Source organism: Prionailurus viverrinus, chromosome C2 (assembly GCF_022837055.1).
Source record: "Prionailurus viverrinus isolate Anna chromosome C2, UM_Priviv_1.0, whole genome shotgun sequence".
NCBI lineage: Eukaryota > Metazoa > Chordata > Mammalia > Carnivora > Felidae > Prionailurus > Prionailurus viverrinus.
This window is the reverse complement of record NC_062569.1, coordinates 153,162,737-153,179,018: the sequence shown is the minus strand read 5'-3', so window position 1 is coordinate 153,179,018 and position 16,282 is coordinate 153,162,737. Positions and strand designations below refer to the sequence as shown.

General features: G+C 46.6%; 1 long non-coding RNA gene across 1 annotated transcript; it reads right to left on the bottom strand.

The window, feature by feature from the left end:
* Positions 1–890: 890 nt before the first annotated feature.
* Positions 891–4,801, bottom strand: LOC125175393 (uncharacterized). Its single transcript, XR_007155772.1, has 3 exons — positions 4,676–4,801; positions 4,359–4,402; positions 891–1,398 (listed from the first exon to the last, which is right to left on the bottom strand). It is a non-coding gene; the product is annotated as an uncharacterized LOC125175393 (long non-coding RNA).
* Positions 4,802–16,282: the final 11,481 nt, after the last annotated feature.

The following is a 16,282-nucleotide window of genomic DNA, read 5'->3' as shown; positions in this document are numbered from 1 at the left end:
CCATATATAAGTGAGATCATATGGTATCTATGTCTTATTTTACTTAGCAAATGCCTTCAGAGTCCATCCATGTTGTCACAATGTCAAGATTTCCTTATTTTTTTATGGCTGAATAATATCCCGACGTTCCATTATACATACATACATATATATATACACACACATACATATATATATACATACATATATATATCACATACATATATATACCTATATCACATTTTCTTTTCCATTCATTCATCATCATTCATCAGTGGACACTTAGGTTGCTTCCATGTTTTGCCTTCTGTAAACAATACCATAATGAACAATGATCATGGTGATGCACACATCTTTTTGAGTTAGTATTTTTTTTCCATCAGGTAAATATCCAGAAGTGGAATTTCTGGACCATGTGGTAGTTCTAGTCTTACTTTTTTGAGGAACCCTCATACTGGTTTTCACGGTGGCTGCACCAATTAACTTCCCCACCAGCGTGCACAAGAGTTTCCTTTTCTCAACATCCTTGCCAACACTTGTTATTTCCTGTCTCTTTGCTAACAGCCATTCTAATAACCGTGAGGTGATACTTCATTGGGGTTTTAAGGACTGCACGACGCTGGTTTTTGAATTTCACAAAAAGCATCGTTCGGCTGGCATAAATTTATTTGTGATCGGCTCATTGCGCGAAGTAAAGTCCTAGCTTCAGGGAAAAAAAGAAATTTTAATTAGAAACAATAACAAGTTGAAAGTCTAAATTAAGAAGTTTTCGAAAAGCAAACCAAAAGAAAGCAGAAGAAAGGAATAATAGAGAAAAGCAGTAATTAAGGAGTTACAAATTTAAAAAATAACAGACATAATAAATTCAACTAGTTCATGGAAAAACCCACTATAAGCAGACAACTCTATTCAAGAGAAAAAGGGAGAAGCACAACTATAAACATATAAACGACAAGGGGGAAATAATGATTGAAATAAAGGAAGTTAAAAAAAAAAAAATAAGGACTTCTACCTCTGACCATGAAGGAAAAGAAGGCCCAGACTTCCCCTTTCACTGCAAACAATTTGAAAATGGCACAAAGTAGATTAGACAACTGTTCCCAGACACTGGACAATAAATAGCACAGTGCTGCGATCCCTAATAATAGAAAAACAAAAGAGAGAAGTCTTATGATTGCCCAGCTTCCTGCCTACAGGCATTTTTTAAACCCTTGACACGGGAGAGGCAACAGAAACAGAGTCCAGTGGCCTCATGAGTTGAAGAGAGAGCGGTCAGAGTTCAGGGAGGCTGGGGCCACATGAAGTCACAGGGCAGAGTTCCAGATGGGAGGGAGCTTTCCAGAAAAGGAGCTGCAGACATCTGCATACAATCTTCTTGAGTGTTTGCGGAGTGCACAGCCATTCCAGGGTACAGTGAACCTTAACAGAGATCAGAAAGCAATGAGTGGGGTGTCGTAAACTGAGTACCAGAGTCGCACAGGGAAGGAAGGGGGACATTTGAATTCCGACAGAGTGGAAAAACCTCCCTGGCGCATTAACGGAAGGCCCCAGAGCTGTCATGCCACATTGGTAGGACTGAACTCTTGGTGGAGCGAGGCTATTCTAGACCTTCTTTTGGCAAAGCTTAAAACCAGGCCTCACGAGGATCTGGTCTTCAGGTAACTTAGCTGCCTTCCAAACTAGAGTCCACTACTCTATACAAGAAAACAAGATCCAGACATAAAACATAAAATTTGCAGTATCCAGCAAAGATTAGAAGAAGCCCCCCAAATAAATGTCCAATAACCGGGAGAAATATCAGTCTTTAGAAGCAAGTCAGAAATGACCGAGATGATGGTATTAGTAGATAAAACAATTACACCAGAAATTATAACAATTTTCAATATTTAAGGGGAAACAAACATGATAGGAGAGAGACAAGATAAATTTAGAAGAATAAATGGAAATTTAAAAGACAAAGAACATAATAACTGAAATTTTTAAAAAATTAATGGAAGGAATAATAGTGTATTAGATACTACAGAATAAAAAGTCAATGAACTTGTAGATATAACAATAGAATTTATCTAAAATGAAGCCTAGAGAAAAGAGACAAAAAAAAGAAAAAAAAAACCCAAAAAACCCAAAGTGAGTTTCAGTGATCTATGGGAAAAAAATCAAGCCCTCTAATATGATGGTAATTGAAATCCTTGAAAGAGAGAAAAGTGGAAAATTATTTGAGGAAATAATGCATCCAAATTTGGTGAAAATTATATAGCCAGAGAAGCCCCACAAATCCAAAGATAAACACATACACCATGAAACATCATAATAAAATTGCTGAAAATCAGTGATGGAAAATTCTTAAAAGCAAAGAGAAAGTGGGCATATGTACAAAAGAACAAAGGTAAAAATGACTGCAGACTGCTTGTCAGAAACTATGCAGGTGAGATGACAAAAAATGAGATATTAAAGGGACCTAAGTAGACTACTAATAGATCAAGATAGATAGGTAATAAGTTCATAAGTTCTGGCTACCTTAATTCTTAATATTCAGGGAAAACATTTCCTTGAAAATGTAAGTAAATTAAATCTTTTTCAGACAAACACAAGCTGCAAGAATTCACTTCCGAGAAACTGATCTGCAATAAATTGAAGCCAAGTTTTATGAAACCTGAAATCTCAGACGTATACAAAGAAATAGAGAATGCAAAAATTTGGCAAATACATGGTAAATATGTATTTTTTGCCTCATTTAAAAAATGTCTTCAAAGAATAATTGAATATTTAGGACAAAATGTAAAACTGTATTGTGGGTTTAGTATTATGTAAGAAATAAAATGTGACAGGGACACCTGGGTGGCTCAGTCAGTTAAGCATCCAACTTCAGCTCAGGTCATGATCTCACAGTTTGTGGGTTTGAGCCTCACATCAGGCTCAGTGCTGACAGCTCAGAGCCTGGAGCCTTCTTCAGATTCTGTGTCTCCCTCTCTCTCTGCCCCTCTCCTGCTCATGCTCTCTCTCTCTCTCTCAAAAATAAAATAAAAACAGAAGAAAAAGACATAAAATATTACAATAACAAAATAGCACAAATAGCATATGCAAGACAGAAGTACAATGTTGTAAGAATTATACATTATATGTGAAGTGGCATAATATTCCTATGTGGACTGTGATAAAATTGAATAACGTAAATCTTAGAGTAATCACTTTAAAAATGATAAAACAAAAAGTGTAGCGTATCATCCAATAGTATATACAAAAGAACAGTAAAATATATATATATATATATATATATATATATATATATATATAATCCAAAAGAAAGTAGGAAAAGAGGAAAAAAATAAGAAAGGGATGGGACAAATAGAAAAAGGTAGCAAGATGATAGATTAAAATTCAGTCACATTGGTAATTATAACAAAAGTAATGGTCTACATTCTAACTAAAGACAGAGCTTCTAAGATTAAAAAAAAGGCGAAAATATATGTGATCGACAAAAACATACTTTAAATGTGATGATAAAGATATGTAAAAGTAAAAGAATGGAAATAGATATACCATGCAAACAATAATCCAAAGAAAGCAAAGTAGCTGTGAAAGAACATGGATTTCAGAAAAAATATATAAACAGAGATAAAGAATTCACCATAAAAACATGACAATCCTAAGTGTGTACAGGTACAGTAAGTAAATAAAGCAAGAACTGACAGACCTGGAAGACTAGGCAAACTAACAATTATAATTGGAAATTTTAGCGCTCCTTCCTTAATAATTCATAGAACGAGTAAACAGAAAATCAATAAGGATAATTTTATTCACCAGCTTGAACTAATTGACATAAATACATCTACCCAACACTGCAGAAGAGCCATTCTCTTCAAGTACGTGTAGAACATGCACAAAGACAGACCATGTGCTGAGTCACAGAATAAGCCTTTAAAAGGATTGAAATCATACAAAGTTTATGCTTTGCCTAACAAAAGAATTTAGTAAGGAGTCAACAACAGAAAAATGTCTGGAAAATCTCCAGAAATTTGAAATTAAACAACATACTTCTAAATAAACCATGGGTCAAGGAAGAAATCAAAAAGAGAATTAAGGATATTTTTAACTAAGTAGGAATAAAAACATAACAGATCAAAATGTGTGGGATACAGCTTAAAAATGATCTAAAATATCATCTTAAATTTCTAGGAAAAAAAGCAAATTAAACTCAAAAATAGGTAGGAAATAAATATAAAAGTTGAAATCAATGAAATAAAAAACAGAAAAGAATAATAGCATGCATGAAATCCACAGTTGTTTCTTTGGGAAAAAAATTCAATGAACTCGATATGCCTCTAACTAGACTTATTCAGAAAAAAAAAAAAAAAAAAAAAAAAAAAGACACAACTTACCACACCAGGAATGAAATAGAAGCATCACTACAGATCCTACAGACCTTAAAAAGATAAGAAGGAAAAAATTACATGCAATTTTACTCCAACTACTTTAATAAATTAAAAGAAATAGATAAATTCTTTGTCATAATGTTACTTTGGTTGTATTAAAGAATGTACTTATTCTTATGAAATACATGCAGAAATATTTAGTTTTCAAATAGCTCAGCAAAATTTTGTATATTTGAACGTTTTGTTGAACATTTGTATTTTCATAATACAAAGTTGAGAAATATAAACCAGGCACAAACTCTTATCAGTGGAGAGGCACTCACTCCAGGCTTGTCATTTTAAACAGGCTGATGACAGGAAGGACCGTGTCATGACCTTTCACCCAGAGAGCAGTGTCACAACCTTCCCTCTGGGTCAGGATAAGGCTTCTCTGTGGTGCTGGAGCCTCCTACAAGATGGACACAGACAGGAAGGACCTGGGTCACCGGAGGCCAGGCTTGCCCTTCCATCAGTAGCGAGGGCCAACAAAAATAGTGAGTAGCTTTCTGTAGATGTGTAGCCACTAACAGCAACCTGTAAATGGCCGGGCAGTCAGCATGGGCCTTGCTCTGTAAACAAAGGTCTGACCTACTTAATTCTTCCCAGAGGTCAGAAAAAGAGGCCTTGACTCCCACAGACACGAAACTGTGGTCTAATTGGATACTAATTACTCATAAGAGCTTTGTTTACCCAAACTTCCCATAACCCAAGTTTGGTAGTTGAAAAGAGGGCATGCCTGAAGAAGCAGAACCAGTGCTAGGAAAACGGCACAGATCTATCCATTCCTGAAAGTCCTTTTCCAGAAATGATGTCGCTACTTGCGCAAGAATAAACAATACTCGGTTGCTAAACCCCACATTCAGGGGCTGGGAACAGCTTTCTTATGTTCCTAAGGGGCTGTCTGTTTGGAATCGGGTAACATTGAAAGTAAGAGTCGTTGGCCATCTAAGGCCAGGTTGGATGAGACCAGAAGTTCCCATATTTTGGAATATCTCTTTGTGATGAGAGCATCCGTGAAGGACCCAGACTGTGGTGAGTTCCCAACGTTAGGAACCTACAAGAAGAGGCCTGATACCACGAGTCTCCTCTTGGCCTCAGGTCCTGCCTGCCGCTGCACATCCAGCCACCCTCTTCGTCTTGAGGGGAGGCTTGAGAGAGAGCGATGGGTGGGATGAGACCCAAAATATCTCTGCAGGATGAATCCAGCTACTCATTTCCTGATGACCTGTGTGTTCAACAAATGGGGCACCTCAGTGGTTCTATGCTCTCACTGCTGCAGGTGCAGTGGAGAGAAAGACAAAATACACTGCAGCTTTTATGCAGCTCACATTATGGTGCATATGATAAAGTCAAAGTTATTTAAATAAAGACAAGATATGAGGAAGACTTTGGAAAATCTGGGCTCTCATGCCAGCTTTGCAGCTGGCTGGTTGGGGCCTGAGTGAGGAGTCCCCTGACCACTCCCAGACCTCAGGGTCTCATCCAGATTTCCAGGAGCAGCTCTTCCAGCCCCATCTTTGAATGAGGGCCGTTTTCCCTTCCATCCCTCTGGCAGCGGATGCCTAGCCTGTAACGCGTTTGGTTAACGATGGAAAGGGGGCCTCCCAACTTCCCCACTCTGACCATCTTTGGTCTGAAGGACTGGAAACTTTCCTCCAAACGGAGAAAAGTCCCAGTGGCATGTACATTCATTATCCACACAAGGTTACTGTTCCTTTTGGAAAATGTGTGCATTTTAACAAGTCAGGGCCGTTTTTAAGGCAGCCTGTCCTGACATGACGAGTCGCCGCAAGAGGCACAGAGGGACACAGGGCTCTGGGTTTGTGTGGGACACTGTGTGCCACTTGGGTGATACGGCAGCGGACAGGTCTCCTGGGTACCTGTGTCAACAGGGAGGCTCCCTGCGACAACCATCATTTCATCCCTTAGGGGCCTCGTGGTGGAAACATCAAGGACAACGCTACAGAAATGGTCCAATATACCATGATTTCTTTAATTTCCAGAACCTGATAAATATTGTAATGCTAATGTACAAGACTGGGATCCACAACTCATAGACAACTTGTACAGATTGATAAGAGAATTCAAACAAACCAGTTTAACCATGGGCAAACATCCGGGTAGCTGCATTACACTAGAGCAGGGGTCAGGAAATGAAAGTCCCAGAGGCCAGATCTGACCCCTCAGCCTCTTTCTAAATAAAGTTTTATTGGAACACTGCCTGCTCGTTCATTCATATATTGCCTACAGCTGCTTTTCCCTACAACAGAGGGACTAGGTGGTTGGAGCGGAGACCAAACGACCTGCAAACCAAAGGTATTTACTATCAGCCCCCCTACAGGATAATATGCAGACCCCTGTAACAGAGAAAACCCAAGAGGCCAATAAGCATAGGGAAAGGTGCCCAACATTATCAGCCAACAGGAAAATGCAAATGCGGCCCACAGTGAGATACCCTTGCACACTCACCAGAATGGCTAAAATGAAAAAGACCGGCACCAAGTGTGACAATGACGGGGAACAACGGCAGGTCCCGAACATCGACGGTTGAAGTGTAAAGTGACACAACTTTGGAAAACAGCATGACCGTGTCTCGTACAGCTGAACATACCGATGTCCACGCCAGCATCCCTGGGTGTGTACTTGGGGAAGTGAGGGCCATGGCCGCCGGGGGACATGCATCCGGTGGCCATAGCACCATTGTTTATGACAGCCCCAAACATAAAAGCACCTGAGAGGTCACCAACTGCAGAGGAAATCAACCTCATTGTGGTATAGCATGTCACGGGACAGTATACAGCAATAATAATAATTTTTAAAAAGCCAAACTATTGCCATACACAAGGACATGTCATAGACACAATGTTGAGCATGAGAAAGCAGGTCCTAGAATGCAGAGTGGATGATTCCACCTCTAACTTTTAAATTAAGTAACACGTAGTGCCAGAGGTCAGAGCTGCAGTTTCCTCTAGGGGTGGGGGATTAGTTATCGAGGAGGGGCCTGCTGGGCCTGGCAGACTTGGCATCTTTCTCTGGAAGAAGCTTCCATGACTGCAGAGCTATGTAAAAGGTCACTGGATAATAGTTAAGTGACCCCGAGATTTGAGCACCTACGGTAGAAGTGGTATCTATCGATAAAAACTAGAAATACTAAAGGAAAAAATACTGGGAATCCATCTGGCCTTGAACCTTATGCCAGCAGGGGATACTGCAGAGTGAAGTTTTTTTAATTTTTTTAATTTTTATTTTTTTAATTCCAGTTAGTTAACATAGAGTGCTGTTAGTTTCAGGTGTACAATATAGTGATTCAACACTTCCATACATCACCCTGTGTTCATCCCAAGTGCCCTCCTTAATCCCCATTACCTATTTCTCCCATCCCCCCACCACCTCCCCTCTGGTGACCATCAATTTGTTCTCTATAGTTAAGAGTCTGTTTTTTGGTTTTTTTTTGGTCTCTTTTTTTTCTTTGTTTTTGTTTTTTAAATTCTACATAGGAGTGAAATCATGATATTTGTCTTTTTCTGACTACTTATTTCATGTAGCATTATACTCTCTAGCTCTATCCATGTAGTTGCACATGGCAAGACTTCATTCTTTTTTATGGCTGAGTGATATTCCATTTATATCTTCTTGATCCATTCATCTACCAATGGTTACTTGGGTTGCTTCCATAATTTGGCTATTGTAAATAATGCTGCAATTAACATAGAGGTGCATGTATCTTTTCAAGTTAATGTTTTCATGTTCTTTGGATAAATACCCAGTAGTGAAATTACTGGATCATATGGTAGTTCTATTGTTAATTTTTTGAGGAACCTCCATATTGTTTTCCAGAGTGGCTGTACCAGTTTGTATTCCCACCAACAGTGCACAAGCGTTCTTTTTTCTCCACATCCTCAACAATACTTGTTGTTTCTTGTGGTTTTGATTTTAGCCATTCTAACAGGTGTGAGTTTTGATTGTAGTTTTGATTTGCATTTTCCTGATGATGACTGATATTGAGCATCTTTTCATGTGTTTGTTGGCCGGCCCTCTGGATGTCATCTTTGGAGAAAGGTCTATTCATGTCTTCTGCTCATTTTTAATTTAATTATTTGTTTTTTGGGTATTGAGTTGTATCTGTTCTTTATATACTTTGCAAAATAACCCTTTTTCAGCTATGTCATTTACCAATGTCTTCTCCCATTTGGTAGGTTGTCTCTTAGTTTTGTTGGTTGTTTGCTGTGCAGAAGCTTTTGATTTTTTTTTTTTAATTTTTTTTTTCAACGTTTATTTATTTTTGGGACAGAGAGAGACAGAGCATGAACAGGGGAGGGGCAGAGAGAGAGGGAGACACAGAATCGGAAACAGGCTCCAGGCTCCGAGCCATCAGCCCAGAGCCTGACGCGGGGCTCGAACTCACGGACCGCGAGATCGTGACCTGGCTGAAGTCGGACGCTTAACCGACTGCGCCACCCAGGCGCCCCCAGAAGCTTTTGATTTTGATGTAGTCCCAAGAGTTTATATTTGCTTTTGTTTCCCTTGCCTCAGGAGACATATCTAGAAAAATGTTGCTGTGATCTCCTCTAGGAATTTTATGGTTTCAGGTCTCACATTTAGGTCTTAAATACATTTTGAGTTTAGTTTGTGTATGCTGTAAGAAAGTGGTCGAGTTTCATTCTTTTGCATATTGCTGTCCAGTTTTTCTCAATACTATTTGTTGAAGATACCGTCTTTTCCCCATTGGATATTCTTTCCTGCTTTGTTGCAAATTAATCGACCGTATAAATGTGTGTTTCTTTCCGGGCTCCCTGTTCTGTTCCATCTATCTTTGTGTCTATTTTTGTACCAGTACCATGTTATTTTGATTACTACACTTTCTAGTTTATCTTGAAATCTGGGATTGTGATACCTCCAGTTTTGTTTTTCTTCTTCAGGATCGCTTTGGCTAGTTGGATTTTTTTTGGTGGTTCCATACACATTTTTAGGATTCCTTCTTCTAGTTCTGTGAAAAATGCTGTTGGTATTTTGATAGGGATTGCCCTAAATCTGTAGATTGCTTTGGGTAATATGGACATTTTCATATTTTTTCTCCCAACCCATGAGCGTGGAGTATCTTTCCATTTGCTGGTATCATCTTCAATTTCTTTCCGCAATATTTTATTGTTTTCAGAGCAAAGGTCTTTCACATCCTTGCTTAAGTGTATTCTGAGGCATTTTATTCTTTTTTGGTGCAACTGTAAATGGGACTCTTAATTTATCTTTTGCAGAGTGAAGTTTTAACTAGAATTCAAACTATCATACCTTTTAGGTTTTGCCATCAGAAAAAGTAAAATTTCAGAATGTAGCTGTGCATCGGTGCTAAAGTCCTCCATAGCAACCGGTTCTCTTCCCTCCCCATGCCCTCCCCATACTCTCTCCATACCCTCCCCTCCCCATTCCCTCCCTGTCCCCTTTCTCCAAAGTTGAGAGGACTAACGGGGGGGGGGGGGGTCACCTGACCCTTCAGCCTGATCTCTGATGGGGACACGTTTTAAGGCACCTTCTGAGGGCACCAGGGGCCCGGGCTGACGCTGCCCCATGGGCCAGTAACAATCAAGAGCCTTCTTCTTCACTCAAAGGGGAATGTGGCTGCGGTAACAGAACACAGAACTGGATCCTCTCGCTGTTCTCCAGGCCGCAGGGGTGGGGTCAGGGTCCACCCGGGCTGCTCCCTTCTGGAGGCCCAAGGGAGATCCGTTTGGTGCCTCTGTCCCGCTTCTGGGCTGCTGCTAAGCTGGGCGTTCCTGCAGTCCCTGCCGGGGGCTCGCCTGCCTTCCCCGCTGCGGGTCTGGGTCTCCTTCCTGTGCCTGCAAGGACACCGGTCACGTCGGATCGGGGGTCTGCTCTGGCCCCTGTGATCTCATCTCAACTAACTACATCTGCAAAGACCCTATTTCCAAATAAGCTCACGTTCTGAGGTTCCAGGTGGACACGAATTTGGGGGGACACTAATCAAGCCAGCACGGGCACCAAGCACCAACAGGGTGTGTCTGTCACCTCGCTCTGCATGTGGCAGCAAGACCTGCCCCCATGACCACATGCTGGAGAACAGGACACACGTCTGGAAGGTGGGGAGGCCAAGGCTGGAGAGCAGGTTGCCACGGTGATTGTGTCTGGGGTCCATCACGGCCCCCTAGCTCCCGCCGGGTCCTGTCCCACCCCCCTGGGGCTGTCGGTGCACCCTCCACACGGGGCCTGTGGGTGGCCGGCGGCCTTTCCTCCTCACCCGCGAGTCTGGGGTCCATGACGGAGCCTCGGAGCGGCCTCATGGCTCCGGGAGGAGGTAGGAGCGGCCTGTCCTTCTGGGGGAGGGGGGTGTGCTGCCCGTGAGTCCCGGGCGAGGCAGCCCAGGACTTGTCACCCTAGCAACGGACGGAGGACCCTTCAAAGCCCAACCCAGGGCAGTGATTCACACAGCTGCCCGGGGGGTGGCCTTTGGTGCAAAGACCAGAGTTCTGGGGGTTTATGTCAGCCGGCGGCAGAGCCTTCGGGGTCAGTACCCCCCCACCCCCCACCCCCATCACGTCAGGAGGGTTCCGCGGGCTTTGGCTTTGAGAACCACACCCGGGATCTCCTGGGCGTCCCCGGCAGGGGTGAGGCGGGAGCAGTCCGGGCCGCGTCTGGGAGCCGGGACCCTCTTGCCCGTCTCAGATGCACAACTACTCGTCCCCGGGAGCTTTGTCTCCCTCGGAAAGTCAGCCCATAGAGCGCGGCATCAGCTCTGCGGGGAGACCTGTCTCCGGCCTCGTCTTTATAAATCTTAACAGACGGGAGACGAGCGGCCCTCCCGTCTCACCCTTCCGGACCCACACGGGCGCCACGGCTCCACGGCTCCGCTGTCCTCGGCTCCTCTCCTTCCGGCCTGGGTGGCATTTCCGGGGGTCGGAGGACCCGGGCGCCAATCCGGACCTTCTTCCCTTTTCCCTCCAGGCTCCTTGGAGGTGCCCAGCGGAGGACTACTGGGCATGCGCGGTCGTATCCTCCCCTTCGGCCGCTCGGGGCGGGCGTGGCCTCGGACCCGGGTTTCCGAGGCCCGGGAGGAGCCGTCCGTCCGAAAGGCGGGGAGAGGCATTGCTGGGGACAGGATGGCCCGGGTCCTGCCCCTGAGGCCTCCCCCTTCCCCAGAGGCTGACCCAGGAGGGGGGGTGCCCCCTGCACACACAGGAGCCGGGCGCCCCCAGGCCCAGGCGCTGCTCCCCGGAGGAGCCCGCCGTGGGCGGGATGGGTCAGCGGCCAAGGCCGAGCCCTCAACTTGCCGTCCCTGCCGTGGCCCCTGAAGATGTTCGGACGCAGAGGAAAACAACGCCCCCCAGGGCCCCCCAGGGAGGGGGCAACTGTAATGGACAGTGGGGGGCCCAGAGGGAAGACGTCCTGCAATCTCAGCAACGGGGAAGCTTGTGACCGTCCTCGAACTTGTCAGGTGTGAGCCCGGGTGTGGCCACCTGAACTGCGAGCCGCCTCACCTTGTCTGTTCTGCGGGACTCTGACTCTGGACAGAGCAGTTCTACTTAAGACGGCATTTGCCATCGGAATTATTACAAACGATAGGATTCTTTCACATGCAAGTGGCAGAAACTCATCTCAAACTGCTTCAGCCTCACAGGGGACTCAGCTTAGGTCCTTTATGAGACTAAGACGGAGGCTTCAGGAACAGCTGGATCAAGGGTCCAGGTGTCAGGATTATGTTTCTTGCTGTCTTTCAGCTTTACTGCTTCCTCTACAGGGGAAGATACCTTAGCTCTCACAGCATCTCCAAAAGGACGCAATGGCTGTTGGCACCCCCAGATTATAGGATTCTTGGTGCTTGTGATTGATTTCAGCAGGAGAGAAGTCCCCTGTTTCTTAGTGTCTATATTTGTCTGTGGAAGGGGGCTGGGCCTGGGCTGGCTGGGGTTTCATGCCCACCTCTATACTGAGGGGTTGAAGGTCATTCCCATGTTGAGGAGGGCAGTTCCCAGAAGGCAAGACAAGGGGGCCAGAGATGCTGAGTGAGCCAACTGGGTTCACTGCTGGGTGTTTGGAGATCAGCCTCCCACAGGGGACGAGTTACAGGGGCACCTGCTGAGAGCTCGGAGACCGGGACCAGCAGAGACGGAGGAGGAATATTGAAAGAAAGAAAAAAAAAAGAGCCTCTAAAAACCCCACACACCAACAACCTCAGAACTCTGACTCTGAAACTTGGAAATGTTACCTAAATTCTGACAAGAAAGGGCTTGTACATCTCTTTGTGTTCAGAATCGGCTGCTGGAGAACACAGAGCTTTCTCGAGGCTGTGCCCTGCAGATTCATTTCAGATTTGACATTTAAAAGAATGTTCCACCCACGGCTTTTCTTTGCGAGACGAGAGTATCTGTGAACTTAATATTCAGGTGGATAAATAGATTGCTTGGAGAAAATGATCCCCTCTGAAATGCTGTCCCCTGACACTTTTCTTTTTGTTTTGTTTTGTTTTCTTTAGGAGAACTGTGAGGGAAAGAAAGCAAAATGCAGAAATCCTCTCTGACATCCTCACTGCCCACGATGTTCCCAGCTCAGATGAGGCGTGAGTTCTCTCCGTCCCCACCCTGCTGCCTCTGGGTGGCTGTTCACCCGGAGCCCAGAGAAGTGACTCCTCACGGTGCATGGGTGAAGTTGGGGGGGTGGAAAGCTGTGGTTTTGTTTTCGCCGGCTTTCAACTGAAATGTAGCATTTCCTTTGATTCTTGAGTGGAAGCAAGAACTCAGAGCAGCATTAGCAGGACTGGGGATTTTAGCACCAGTGGGATCACAGGTGTTTCATACCACGTGATTACTCTTGTGGAATCTGGAAGGAATGGTTCCTGATCATCTCTGCCCTGAAGTTGCAATCATTATTAGACCTGCCACTGATCTTACTACGAATGCACGAGAAAAGAGCACACACGTTGCTTTTCCACACTTAAAATTCTACACCCATTTTGATATTTGTGGGGCTTTTTTTTTTTGTCATCCTTCTGAATTTTATTTTACGCATTTCAGCATACGATTCTGGGAAGGGGTCCGTAAGCCTCGCTGGCCTGCTGAAGGGGGCCACGGCGTCGCCCGGCCACCAGCTCTGTGCTGTGAGTCTGACATGTGTTATTAGGGGAGCCCTCACACGCACACTGTGAGGTGGGTATTAACAATCCTCCCCCCCCCCCCCCCCCCCACTTAACAGATGGAAAGACCAAGTCTCGAAGGATGGATACCTTCCCCAAGGAATGTATCGGAGCCACCAGCGGCAGAGTTGGAATTCGACTCCAGAACACCTGGCCCCCTCCTCCTGACCACCCCACCTGCTACCCGCCTTCAGACACCCGGGAGGCCCCTCTCCTCCCAGAAGCTGCTCTCCCTGAATCACCGGTGAGCGGGGTTTGCCTGAAGTAATTGATTGAACGTTACCCAGAAGCGGAAGCCAACCAAAGAGAGACGAGTAAGTGTTCGGTTCACCATATTTAAAACTTTTCATTTTAGAGAGAGAATGTTCGCGTGCGTCCAAGTGCACAGCACCTGCCTCACGCTTCATCTGTGCAGGACTGGGTGAGACACTGGGCAGATACCTGGGGCCGGAAGAGGAGGTGAGGAAGGAAAGGCGGGAGCAGGCTGGGAAAGGAGAGGGCAGAGACGGAAGCAGGAGGCAAATAGACAGACTGTTGTTCACGGGCAAGTCAGAGAAGGAAAGGGGCCCAGACCCGCTCTTCCAGAGACATGGGTTCAAATCCTGCTCTGGCCTCACCAGCTCTGTGAACCGTGTTCTTAGACGGAGACCTCGCCCCTGCCTCAGAGATGAGTGCAGGGTTGTCAACTATGTGTGTAGACACAGAGCGGGGCCTGGCCCTCGGGCGCCCGGTCTGTGGGGACACAGGTGATGAGGGCCTGATTGTCACCTGGCATCCTGAGCCATTGCGGGCTTGGGCTTCGGGGACAGAACTTTGGTCAGCGGCTTATCTCAGTCCCGTGTGTTGCCCACCGAAAACCACTCTCCGTTCTCCACCTGCTCTTTGCTCGGAAACCATCCCCGTCTGGCAGACCAGGTGCCCGCAGTGGCTGCCACCAGCCAGGCACTGCGGCACCGGGGCCGGCACAATGGTCCCGAGAGCGCAGGACCACCCGGCCGTGAGCCAGCACCTTTGCCCCTTAGCACCCGGAGAGGTGATGTGTTGTTCCAGCTCATTCCGCGGGCACACTCAGCATCCTCGGAGCGACCCCCAAATCGCGGAGGGAGAGTTTTTGCGCCGGTCTTCTGACCCTGGGCTTGAACAACAACTTGGTTTCTCATTTCACAGCCGCGCTGTCCTTTCCAGAAAACCCAGCCCTGTCCGTCCCTGGCTCTCACTTCCCGGCACCCTCACTTGCGCAGCTTAGAAACGGTAAGCAGCATGTTCCTCTTCCAAACATACTTTGGCGAAATATGCATGGCTCTGAAAACAAGGCCCGGCCACCTCCTGGGTGGAGCCCTGGGGAACTTGTCTCCTTGGTCTCCTACTCTTGATAACCTGACCCGGCCGCCTGCTCAGGTACAGATTCCCTGCCCTGGGTGTGTGGCCGGTTCTCTGAGCTCCATGCCTGCTGGGGACGAGGGGCGAAGAGCATGCTGGCACCACGAGCTCAGGAGGGAAGGCACACGGTCCCCCAGGCCAGTGGCCGCGGCAGGATGTCTTTCCCGGGTGACTCACCCAGACTCACATGGGTCCCACGTCCCTGGGCGCCAGCTGGGCCCAGATGGCCAAGAGGGGAGGCAGGGTCTTTCCACAGCTTTGCTCAGGATTGATGCTCAAGCCCCAGCTGAGGGACAGGGTGTCCTCGTCAGAAGCCTTGGCAGAGGCTCTCTTTACGAAGGGACTTACCCACGATTGCGGAATGGATGTGGCCTGACATTAAGATGTTTTATGACTCTGATTAAGCACGAGGGGGGAGCTGGAGAGAGGTGGTGATTAATCCTCCCACGGAGGAGCTGGCCCCCTTCATCCCCACTAGACAGAGAGGCTGGACAGCAGGGGATGATTGCCGCTCCCCAAAGAGAAGAAGCCCAGTTTCCACCCGGGGTGTGGGGGGGTGAGCCTCGGGCCTGCTGGGCGGGCGCTTTGCGTGTGTTCCCGGGTGGCCCGTGTATGGGCCCTCAGAGGGTCAGACACCTTGTGTAAGACAGAGGACGCCTGTGCCCTGGGACGGCGGTCCCTGAGGGGTCCTGGATGCCCCCTTTGAGACAGGTGCGAGGAGGAATCCCAGGAGGACAGAGCCCATGACGTTCCTCAGGGTCTCTGGTGTGGGCCCCACGGGAAGGCTCTTTGACAGCCACGCCCCGAGCAAGTCCCTGTTTCGTGCAGGAAGAGTGTTTCCTTCCTGGCCTGGTTCCCCTCTCTGCTTGGCCCAGAAGGCTCAGGACTAAATTTGGGAGTCCGTGTTGTGAGTTCTTGAATTCCCATAACGTACACAGGGCATTCTGGCCCCTCCTCGCCCATCTTTCCATCTTAGCTCCGTGCTCTGATCGCTCAGGCATTCGTGTTTCTGGTGTTCGTCGTAGGGCGCACACCTCTGGGTACGTCTCCCATCCTCGTGGAATGAGGTCAAGGGTAATAATGGGCTTGTCTGTCTGTCTGTCCTTCCTGGCTGGGGATGTCTCTGGTGTGCCCATGCATGGGACTGTCCATATCCTCAGAGGAAACCCTCTCACCGATCCCTCCAGAAGGAGAAAAAGAGGGGTCAGGCACTGGACATGAAGTTGTAGAGACAACCCACGTGCCCACAGGGGCTGGTAAATGGGGTCTTTGTACACAAGACTCTCTTCGGTCTCTCAAAGGAATGAATTAGAGTTGCGACTCTCAACGTGAACAATTCTCCAGAACGGACGACTGAGCCAAAGGTCAAGTT